Source organism: Nylanderia fulva, unplaced genomic scaffold, assembly GCF_048542155.1.
Source record: "Nylanderia fulva isolate GAGA-0341 unplaced genomic scaffold, ASM4854215v1 Scaffold10, whole genome shotgun sequence".
In the NCBI taxonomy this organism is placed as follows: Eukaryota; Metazoa; Arthropoda; class Insecta; order Hymenoptera; family Formicidae; genus Nylanderia; species Nylanderia fulva.
Genome location: NW_028189193.1, coordinates 5,505,455 through 5,517,825, shown reverse-complemented (window position 1 = coordinate 5,517,825; position 12,371 = coordinate 5,505,455). Strand labels below are relative to the sequence as shown.

The 12,371-nt window shown below is 32.9% G+C and overlaps 1 protein-coding gene across 4 annotated transcripts in view; it reads right to left on the bottom strand.

Moving 5' to 3' along the window:
* The window catches only part of LOC114931926 (insulin receptor), a 114,282-nt gene that overhangs the window by 76,058 nt on the left and 25,853 nt on the right, over nucleotides 1-12,371 (bottom strand). For all 4 annotated transcript variants that reach the window (XM_085483265.1, XM_085483255.1, XM_085483261.1 and 1 more), the window contains exon 2: nucleotides 11,025-11,169. The gene's annotated coding sequence lies outside the window, so the exon portion shown is untranslated. The remainder of the gene's footprint in view (nucleotides 1-11,024; nucleotides 11,170-12,371) is intronic.

Here is a 12,371-nt window from a genome sequence, read left to right as displayed (position 1 = left end):
TCGTCTCCGCGAAACAGCGAAAAATAAAGTTGCGAATTATATTGCACGAGAATTTAACTAAGGTGTATACCTCTCGCTTTTGAAGTGGAGCGAACGGTACACGAATACCGTCCGAAATTGTGTCGAGACTTTACGAAAATGACTGCTGACCGAGTGTGCCGAAAACACAAACGCGACGATAATAACTTTCCTGTAAACAAGACGATACGCCTCGAGCGCCGATTTATGTCGTGAGAATTAGAGCGATTAGAATCCCTCCTCGAAGAAAAGAAAACTCTTATACGATGTTTTCCAAGTGTATTAATCAGTGATGAGTGAGATCGAGATACATTTCAAATGTAAAAAGTGTGTTAACTTGACTAAACCTTTCAACTAAATCACTGTTTTGTTAATTGAACATATATTAGTATTCAGGGTTGCGCAGATATGTATCTTGAAGTATCTGAGATACGTATTTAAATATGTATCTTATTTAAATATAGTATTTAAATATCGAATAATCGATTTCGAATTTTGTAATTGATTTTTTAATTTAAATGTATCTTGTATTTAAATGTACTTATGTAATTACATATATATGTGTATATATATATATATATGCTATATTATACATATATAATATATACTATTATATATATGTTTATTTTAATTATTATTATTTTATAAAGTTTAAAGTTCAAATAAATAAACCTATCTTTTAAAGTGTTAAAATATTAACTTATTTTTGATATTATTTTCATATAATTCTACCGTCAAACTATATATTATACTTAATATTAAAGTAGTTACAATAAAATCATCTACTATTATTATTATTATTTAAAAAATTAAATAATAGTAGATAATCTTTTTGTAATTACTTTAATATTAAGTATATAGTATATAATCAGAAAATTTTAAAAATAATTGTATTTCAAAGTATTTAAATATATGTCAAACAGTATCTTGTATCTTTTATTTAAATATTTTCGAAGTATCTGCCTAATTCTGTTAGTACTTGAGTAAATAATATACGCGTTAGATTTAATATATTACATTTAATTTAAATATCTTTATATGTTCAATTAACAAAATAATATTTAATTGAAAGGTTAATCAAGTTAACAATTCTTTTTTACAATACAGATACGTGTGAAAAAATACATCTATAGATAAAGATACAAATACACAAAATAAAATGTATATAAATACAGATACTTTAATAGTATCTCAGATACATATCAGATATTTTCAAATTATATTTTATCAATAATGATAATTAATGCATAAAATGTACTAAATAATTTTTTTAAATCTTTATTAATATTTTTGTTTATATTGCGATTTTATTCGTTAGTCTTAACACGTCAAAAATGCCAGAAATGCGACTAACGCTATAAATTAAAAAAATTTTTTCCTTCTCTACAGATTTTTTTTCATCTAGAAAAAATATAACTTGAATTCTGAATCGCGCAAAATGTCAAGCAGAGATACGCATTATAGTCGATTTATCCGGGAATAATTCGAGATTAATTTTCCAGAGGTAACATAATATATAGTAAATAACCAATCAAGATATATTGTTGTATAATGTAATTTTCCCAGAGAATGATTATTCTGCCGTTATATGTAATAATTATTTTAATTAACCAACTATATTGTATGAGATTTAAATATTTAAATGCTATTAATTTTGCACGTCTAAAGTTCACTATCTGCAATTGATGGATGTTGATGTATTGATAATAATCAACAAATAGTCACTAATTGGTGTACCTGTGTATAATATTTACAAACTAATAGAGTGTAGATAGAGTAAGTACAGTGATTATTTACTGCCAGAGATCACTAAATGCAGAATGAATTTAAGGTAAATAATTCATCAAATATTTACGCGTTAAAATACAAATGCGTAAATATAAAATATATTAATATTTTATAACGACAATAAATAATACACATAATATTTATTTATAAGTAGTATATCAAGGAAAGAAATGTAATTTGATAGATGACACAAAGTAATATATTTTTAAGCTCGAAAAAAAATTGGCAGACAACTAATAAAAAAAATAATTTAATTCTAATTAGAATTAATTAAATAAATTTATTCAAAAACTAATGGTAAAGCAAATTTTATCACCGAGAACGGCATTTCGAAATATATAAATAATTCGAAAATGTTAAATAATACAGATAAAGAAGAGTGTCTCTGTCTTTTCGAAGGTATATATCGCGAAATATATCAATCAAATAAGTCCAATAATTCGAAAGCTAAATGTACAAACGTTTTCAACTGACGCAGTTAACAAATTTATCCCTTCCATCTCCCCCTTTCCGGTTTCGACTTAATCAAGTTCTCGATATATTGGACGTAGTCGAGCTCTGCGGTTTCTCTGACGCGGTATATACCTTTGTATCGATGAATCTGTTGTCATGACAACTCTACGACAACTAAAGCTGAAACGCGCCGATATAATTAGCCGAAACTCCCAAAATTACTAACTTCTCCTTCGACATTTCAAATTATATTGCGAAACCCGAGCGAGCATTTCCGTCAATTTATTAGCACTCTTTATCCCCATATTTTTATTATTTCGAAAAAAGCAGGGTGTCCAGCAGACTCAATGAAAAAAATTCCCTGACTTCTTAGCATTATTTTTTCCAAATATATAATTTGCATATATCTATATGATAAATCAATTCAATGTTAAATCATGACATCCTTGAGATATTTTTGTTTTGAAAATTTGTTAACTTGACTAAATATTATTTTGTTAATTGAACATACAGAAATATTTAATATTTAAAAAATCATTTCCGTGTCAACAGTGGAATAAAATTACAAGGTAATATTATAAACAACCCAACTGTCAAAATATATTTTTTGACAGTTGGGGAGTCGTTTATAATATTACCTTGTAATTTTATTTCACTGTCAATATTATAAATGACCCAACTGTCAAAAATATTTTTTTACAGTTGGATCGTTTATAATATTACCTTGTAATTTTATTCCACTGTCAATATTTTTACGACAATATGTTACAATTAATTTAAATATTTTTACAAGGTAATATTATAAACAAAAAATATTTTTTGAGTTGGGTCGTTTATAATATTACCTTGTAAAAATATTTCAATTAAATGTAACAAATTAAATCTAACAAAACGTATATATTTCACTTAAATACTAATATATGTTTAATGAACAAAATAGTGATTTAGTTGAAAGGTTTAGTCAAGTCAACAAATTTTTGTACAGTGCAAAGATCGCGTAATTTCCTTAATTTTTAAAGATCGATAGAGCTTTGCGAAGGAAAAGAAAATTGTAATAGAAGAAAGTAGCCAGCTTCTCACACGACACGCCCGAGGCGAAACTTGGGTCCTTTTTGTCTAAAACCGAGGAGACGTCAGGATCTAGTTAGTTGCGACTGCAGAAACGACAAAAGAAGCAGGCCGCTGCTATTGCGGTGGAATTAAGCGCGGTATATTGTAGATACAGGCCAAGGCACAGCAGGATCGTAAATTATTCGTGATAACGGAGCGAAATGCGGTGTAAAGGTGCGTTCACACCGAAATGCGCGGCCAAAGGAAGCGAAACCACGCGGCTTAAACGCATTCGAGAGGGAGAAATACCCTGGCAGTATAAATTTATTGCCCGCGCAAAGTGTCCGAAATATCTATCTCTTTCTCCATTATACTTCCGCCCAATTGCGTTAATAGACGAAATCGACCATGGAAGGGCCCCCGCAAAATTATACGCGAGATGGATTTTCTAATACCATCAACACAAGAGAATTTTCCCTGAAAATCATATAGGATAGTATATATGGTATTGAAAGAATTTTATAAGTCTCTTTGATTAATATTTATCAGAATAAAAAATATTAATATATTTTATTGTGGCAAATATTAATATTTTTAATGTGGTATTGGCTCACAATTATCATGATTTTCAGGGTAAATTCTAAGAGAAAATTCTCTCTGTTGTATCATTTCTTGAAAAAATTTGAAGGAACACCTTATCGCATTTATTGAATATTTAAATGAAAAATTCACAGATTTTTTTTCACGAATTTTATGCAATTCTTAGGTTTTTTTAACACTCTGGTTTTATCCTATATTTTTCCACAGAATATTTTATTTAGCATAAGCGCCTCTCGTTCAATTAATTTCGATATATACGCGGAATTTTCCGTGCAAAATCCTCGCCGTCTGTCGCCATAGTTTTCCAACGAGCTAGAGGGAATCTCTTTGAAATAGCGACGCGGTTATGAATCATGTTTGTTTATGCTCGTTCATGCGAGTTTTATGCGCGTTCCCGCACGTATATCGTATAACGCATTGGACTGATCTACAATATTCGCGAATGTTTCACGCGATTACGTCCGGTTTAAACGAGATGGCCATATATTTTCTTATGACTGACTAAACAAAACTGGAAAAAAAAAACTGGACAATTTTAAAATATAAATTCCAGAGTCGCAACGCGCGCTCGATATCTATTTATCATAAAAATGATTTTCTCAGTTATATGAATGTTGAGATAAATTTTCCCGTGAGAAAGATAGAATCACGCATGTGTTAATAATAGTTCAGTTGGAAATTCTCAGAAGCTTCAATGAAACGGGGTGATAAATGGACTCGAGATACGGTCGTTTTATCGTTTATCGTGAAATACAAGAATAGAACAAATTTCAAAAATGATCTAGAGAAAATAAAAACACAAATGATGTATCTGCGAAAACGGACACATTTATAAGCGCACCTTAAAGCCAAAATGTAATGAATCAACCGAGATCTTATATTAGATCCGCGCTGCATTGTGGTCCTACAACGTCGAACAATAATAAGACTACAAAAAGAGTTAAATGTCAAGTGATCGATACAGCTGATACCACCAGATTAATTTGTAATATTTTTTGAGGCGCATTTTCGATAGCTGTATTTTTAGTATAATATCTATTTTTAAGCTTCTCTATCTGGATGATCTATTTCTGGATCGTCTAGACGGATGGGGTCAATCTATTTTTCTCTAGTGTACACAACTACTTTTTCCAAAATTAGTATACAGAAGAGCGATTGTCGAAATGAATGACAAAGGAATAAGGAATAGATTGATTTAAATAAATAACTTTAATATACTTTAGTAACATATTTCTTCTTTTCTGTAAAAACGTCGCTCTAAATAATGCTTTGAAAAATACTGGTAATGGTTATTGTTCGCATTATTTTTATTTATCTCACGAAGAGAATTTTATAAGTGTACCACAATAAAAAATATTAATATATACATAATACTTAATTTTACTATGTACATAGTAAAATTAATCAAAAATTTTATATCGTATTAATATTTGTTATTTTGGCAAAAATATTAATCAGAGAAATTCTTATCAAATTTTTTCAATACCATATCGAGAAAATTTTATAAGAGTTTTTCTGATTAATGTTTACCACAATAAAAAAATATTAATATATACATATAATTAAATTTACTATGTGCATAGTAAAATTAATCAAACATATTTTATATTGTATTAATATTTTTTATTTTTTAATATTAAAAATATTAATCAGAGAAATTCTTATAAAATTTTTCAACATTATATTGAGAGAATTTTATTAATATTTACTACAATAAAAATATTAATATATACATATAGTTAATTTTACTATGTACATACATAGTAAAATTAATCAAACATATCGTATTAATATTTTTTATTTTGGCAAAAATATTATTAATCAGAGAAATTCTCATCAAATTTTTTCAATACCATACTGTCTCATAATTACCATGATTTTCCAGGTAAATTCCAAGAAAAACTTCTCTGTGACGTGCGCGTATAAGCTGCAACCAAATATAATTGTAAATGTTTTGTTAATATACACAATTCTCGAGGCAGTTCGTGACGAACATTCGATTTCTCTCTCTCTCTCTCTATTTAAATTAGCCGTTTACAATACGAATAAATTACTAAAACTTCAATCATGCAACGTAGACAGATTCATTTATTTTTGCACACACATATATATATGATGTGATGCACAGTTAGTGAGACATTGTGCAATAATGTATTCTGAATAGGATAAACGTTAACGTCATATCAAGTCGCGTGACACATAATCATGTCTCTAAAATGAAGGGGTTGCCATAACAACCCGCTGGGGTTGCAACGTTTTACCATATTCTAACAGGATCGCTATGCACACCGATGACACTTTCCAAAGTGCTAATAAACTCTCTTTCAATAAACCTTTCATCGTTGCAGGCTAAAAGCAGCCTAATTGCAACGCTTCACGAGAAAGAAAAAACCAATTATGAATGAGCGAAATAAATATTGGAGATTGCAAAAGTGCGCGAATAATTTTCTTCGTTAGCTGCACAGAGGAAATTTTCTCTTAGAATTTACCCCGAAAATCATGGTAATCGTAGCACACGATGTTGAAAAAATTTTATAAAAGTTAAATAAAAAAAATATGAATATTTTTATTGCGATAAATATCAATCAGAGAAACTCACTCATAAAATTCTTCGAAAATTCTCTTTTTTTTCTAAACAAATACTCATAAATGTCTTATCACGTGCAAGCATCATTATCACCAGTCGAACCAAAAAACCTTGCAGTTATCGCGAAATTCGACAAGTTTCCCCGACTTTCCTGACCTTCGCGGACTTGGAATTTATTTGACAAGTCTGTCGTGAAAGAGGCGGAACTTCCTATATTATTGTCATTACTTACTTACGACAAGTTGCGGCTACAAGTCGATGATGGTCTCTCGATTGTCTAACAAAAAATACACAGGCAGAAAAAATATATGCCTCATTCTTATCTCGATTGCGTAACTTATTTCAGCAACGTCGCACGTTTCCTTAACCTTGTCTCTCTCTCTCTCTTTCTCTCTCGTCGACCGACTGTTTTTCGCCGATTTCGCTTATTCCTCGTCACGCTCATTTCTAAACGAAGCTAAACACACTTCACTCGCGCACAAATAGCGATACGATTTTACTTTTAGCGAGTTTGCGGAGTTTGCGAGCTTGTATTTTAGGCGATGCTCATTGGAAATCGCTATATCGCCCCCAAGTTCCTCCTCGTCGTTTGTTTGTTTAAACTTTTCCATTTAAACTCCTCTCTTCTCGCTTAAATTTCCACATTTCACAATCAAGCTGGATCCATGCATAAAGAGCTTGTAGCAACGTGTATAATATATTACAAGTCTTTTTTTTAATCTAATGTAACAATACTATGAGATATTGTATATCAGTATCGACAAGAAATTGCTGACACGTCTCATGCATTAATAAATTAAGGGGAAGCAAATCTAGAGTAAACAGGGCGATAAAATAAATGAAGAAAAATTAAAAACTGCCATTGCAGCAATAATTGTCATCGTTATACGTATAAGTGTACATGCGGTTAAACGACAATTATCATACATTAACTTTATCAGCTCTGATTTACATGGCTTTACAATATTCATTTACTGTTCGCGTAACATAGATATTTTGCAAGGCACGAATATTATCGATAAAAATCAGCGGCCGAGTCGGAGCACGAAACCGGCGAATAGATAAACACGACCGAGTTCGCAATCAGCGAATTTCTTTTATAATTTCACACACACACACACACACACAATCGCTGGTTTAGTCATGGTACAGTTCCTGCTTTGTCACCAAGGTATATTTTCGTATATTACGCATGACGCAACGGCTTCGCGCAATATTGCAATAGAGCTTTTAAACGTCTAAATTGCTTTTTGACATTTCCCAAGAGAGGAAGGGCGAAAGGAGTGAATTATTCGCGCAAGAACGTAAATGGAGTTTTCCGCAATAATTAAATATAAATATACTATGTACGATCTCTCCGAGGGAAAAATACAAAATAAATATTAAATATTATTATGTACGGATAATACATTTTTCGGCGAAATAGTACGAAAATGAAAAGTTTTTTTTTTTTTTTTTTTTTTTTTTTTTTTTACGTAATGAAAGGCCGATTTCTATAGGAAAAAGGGGGACGGAGTACATATCCCGTGGTATTTTCCAATCAGAGGGACTCCACGGTAAATAACAAGTTTTTTTTTCGCGCAAATAATAGATAACACACGCGATCTTGCTCCGCACGGCGGATGTTTTCGTCCGCACCGTTTTGCGTTCACCGCGTTAAACGCGTTAATTTGTTTTCCTCGAGGAATAACTTGGCTGCCGCTTTTGCGCGCGTGCTCTACGGAAGGTCGAAAACGATCGTGAAATTGAGAAATAATGGGAAGATTACGGTAATTTGGCGAAAAGGTCTCTCTCCGTCTAATGCGGAGACAAACAGGTAAACGTCAGTGTCGCCCGATATAATCCATACTTTCTACTTTGTGAAGTATACTCTGCCGTTTCAAGGTGATCATTACACGGTCCTTTCGAAGGGGGAGAGGATCGAATTATATGCCATCGATTTTCCAGTTCTTCCTTTTTTTGCGCGCGCGCGTCTTCAATCTCCGTACTTCGCGTACACCGGATCTCCGCTTACATCATATGACGATATTACACCACTCGTATAACAACAAATTTATGGCGCTCATTAGCCATTCGACAGACACTGTCGAACCATAACGGCGATAATTTACCTTATAGTCGATCTTTCAGAGAGAGAGAGAGAGAGAAAAAAAACAAAGCGAAGAGTTGCGAAAGAAAAAATGTCTTGTAAAATACAGGGTGTTTCAGGAGGAAAGGTACATATTTCAGGAGGTTGTAATATAAACCCTTTTGAGTAAAAAAGTTCATATTAACATGCGTCCAATTTTCAATAGGTTTGGAGTTACAGCCGTTTGAATGTTAAGGGAATTCTAAACATCCTTGAGAAGTCTTGTTGTTTCCCTGTTTTATCGACAAAATGTGAGGTTAGATAAACAAAATGTGAGGTTAGTTATTCTCGTTTACTAGGCTTCCAAATTGATATCTAAAGATTCACTTATATTCCTTTATCCAATGCCAAATCCGGTCTGATCTTATTCTGTATGTACAAACTGTCAATAAAAAGAATAACCTACTTTTGTATTACACGTGTGGGCAAAGTGGCACTTTGTGTGCGTGTTTTCTGTGCGGAAAGCGGCCAATTTCCCACGCCGCCATCTAGCAGGCGACGCGGTGAGTGAATAAGCCGCATTCAAAGCCATTACCTACGGCTGAGCCGCGTTCAAAGTCATTGTCCACGGCTGAAGCCGTAGGCAATACATTGAACACGGTTATTCCCGCACCGTGCCGTCGCAAAATGGCGGCGTGCGATCGGCCACCTCGCGCACAGAAAACGCGCACAAAGCCACTTTGCCTGCACTTGTAATACAAAATAGTATGTACTATTCTTTTATCTAACCTCACATTTTGTCGATAAAACAGGAAAAAACAACAGACTTCTCAAGGACGGAAAGAATCCCCTTAACATTGAAACGGCTGTAACTCGACACCTATTGAAAATTGGACACATATTAATATGAACTTTTTTACTCAAAATGGTCCATATTACAACCTTTTGAAATACGTAACTTTCTTCCTGAAGCACCCTGTATATAATTCCGACAGATACGTGTAACAAGATTTTCATGCTGACGCAGACATTTCTTGTATAGATCGGGATACCTTTTACCTTAAGAGCATCTCGCTTTGAGGTTCCCTTAGAATCGAGATACCGCAAATAACGCCCGCGGGCAATCATCGTCGCGATAGAGAGTTTTCGAGAGCCCTGAAGAAATTTCGCGATCGCTTCTCTCAAGTTCCTTTACTCGATAGTCAATTAACAGTTTCGACTCTTCGTAAATTGATCCCAAGTATCTCAAAAATGTCGAGTAACATCAAAGTTATTGAAAAATAAAAAATCACCGAGCACTCTACAAGAACCGGAAATATCAATAACGACAGCACAAATATTTCAAAAGATAAAAAAAAATCGTCAATAATATATGTATATGTATTTTGCGTGAAATCAAAGTGGAATTCTTTTTTTTTTTTCTGTTTTTCCTTCCCTTTTTTTTTTCGACCAAAGTTATGATACACAAAATGCGATATTTTTTTTACGCGCAGGCGTTCGCAAAGTAAATTGTTTGCTTTTAAAACAGCGCGCGAGAATAGCACGGGATGGCATGTTTGCACACAAAACGTGATCCTCCGGCATTCGCGACCGGTAATCGAATATTAGCCCTCCCTCCGTCTCCTTCTCCGACTATTCTATCCGGATATTCTCATTAAAGACACGTCATGCATGAAGCGCGGCGAAAGAAGAAGTTGCGAATGAAGTCCCGTCGCGGCGCACTTGATCCGTCTACAAGTCTGCAACTCCGAGAGAAGTTACGCATACATATCGACCAACCGCGTCGCGGAGTGTTTCGTGACGTGTCCAATAAACTCCGACGTGCAGCGATAAAGATTCGATTCGCGACGCGTCAGCTTTCGACATTAATCATCCTAATGAAATGCGGCCGGCTTTTAGGCGATATGTTAATTTACTCGAAAGGAGCAAAAAATTAACCATGTCTGCGCATTGACATTTCGGAGCGATCGCAGGGTGTCCAGCAGACTCCCAATGAAAAACATTCCCCGACTCTTTCAGATTTCCCAAGACCAGAAATTTATTTTCTCTTTTAGTATTATTTTTTTTATAATATTATTTTTTCCAAATATATCTATATATAATAAATCGATTAAATCATGAAATCCTTGAGATATTTTTGTCAACCATGAAAAGGTTCTGAAGTTAAAAAACCAAAAATTTAGTGAAAGAATAATGTGAAAAAATTCGGATAAATAGTAAAATTCCCTGACAATGTCCTGGTTTCCAGATCGTGTCATCGAGGTTCTTATTTCGCGATAGGTGGATAATTTCGGAGAAGAGACGCGCTCTTTCTCGCTCGAGCTATCCTCTTTCCTTTAACAAGTAGTCAGGAGATAATCAAGACGTGCTTCAAAAGGGGCGACGCGGCTCATTGGTTTTACGAAAGGGTTTACAACCGTGAAAAGGCGCGCGGAAATGTTGATGGTGGATAATACTTACGTTGGAGCCGTAGATACGACGTCTTTCCTCTGGCTAAAAGTGGAACTGGCCGACATCGATGGCGCGTCGATAATACAATCAGCACTAGAGCACTGCCACTGCCTTGTCCCACATTACTTGCCATGCCGATAGCCCCGATAGATCACTGGGTAAAAGAGAAAAAAAATAGAGACGTATTACAAGGACAGTTCATTGTAATGTAATGTTATGTGTGTATTTTTTTCTGAATATGATAATTTCTCTTCGGTCTTTTTTTAGTCGCACGCTCCTCTCTTTTAAAAATACACCTTTGTATTAATTTCGTAAGAATCTGTTCCTTTCACTATGGATTTAAAGAAAAAATTTTACAAAAATGTTTACGCAGAATTTTTTCCAGAATTTATACCCTGAAATTGTTTAAAAATATATGTATATAATGTTCTATAATAATCAGGATTTATTTTATTTAATATATTTATTAGACCTTTTTTTAATAATTAATTTAATGTACACAGAATTTTCTCTTAGAATTTAAAATCATGATAATCGTGAGACAATATTGGAAGAATTTTATAAAGTCTCTGATTAAATATTTACCGCAATAACAAATATTAGGTAGGTAATATGTAAATATGTACATAGTAAAATTAATCGAAAATATTTGATATCTTAATAAGATATTAATATTTTTAAAGAGACTCTTATAAAAATTCTTCCAATACCATATCCCATGGTTACCATGATTTTTCAGGATAAATTCTAAAAGAAAATTCTCTCTGTGTACATTAAATTACTTATTAAAAAGCAGTCTAATAAATATATTAAATAAAATAAAGCCTGATAATGAATAGAAAAGCGCGACATATTTAATATATTTAAAATATAAAATATATTAAAAAAATTTTTTGTGACTTCCCTATTTTTATAATCCTTTACAAATTTTTTAAAAAATGAGAGAGCTATATTAAAATAAAAATACTCGCGGAAAAAGTCCACGAAAAAATAAAACAATTTTCTGAATAAAGACTAAATGATGCTCGCGTAGCATCAAGTTAATTGGGCTACAAGCAGAGGTATATTAAAAAAATTATGCTGATTTTAAAGTTCTGTAATTATCGTTAAAAGGATAATTAGCGAGATCCAAGGTACACAACATCCGCGTAAAAGTATTTTGCTTCCCTTATCGTAGGCTGGTTCCGCGCATTTTGCATTTCTCGCAAGTTTTGACATTCGTCGCGCAACTGAATAATTAAGAGAGATAAGGGGTAGATTTTTCCGCCGTTTCGTACTTCGCGTTTCATTAATATTAAGGCAAACGACGCTCTCTCGCCGTAATTAACGTGCGAAGATCCGCGTTGTTTTCCAACC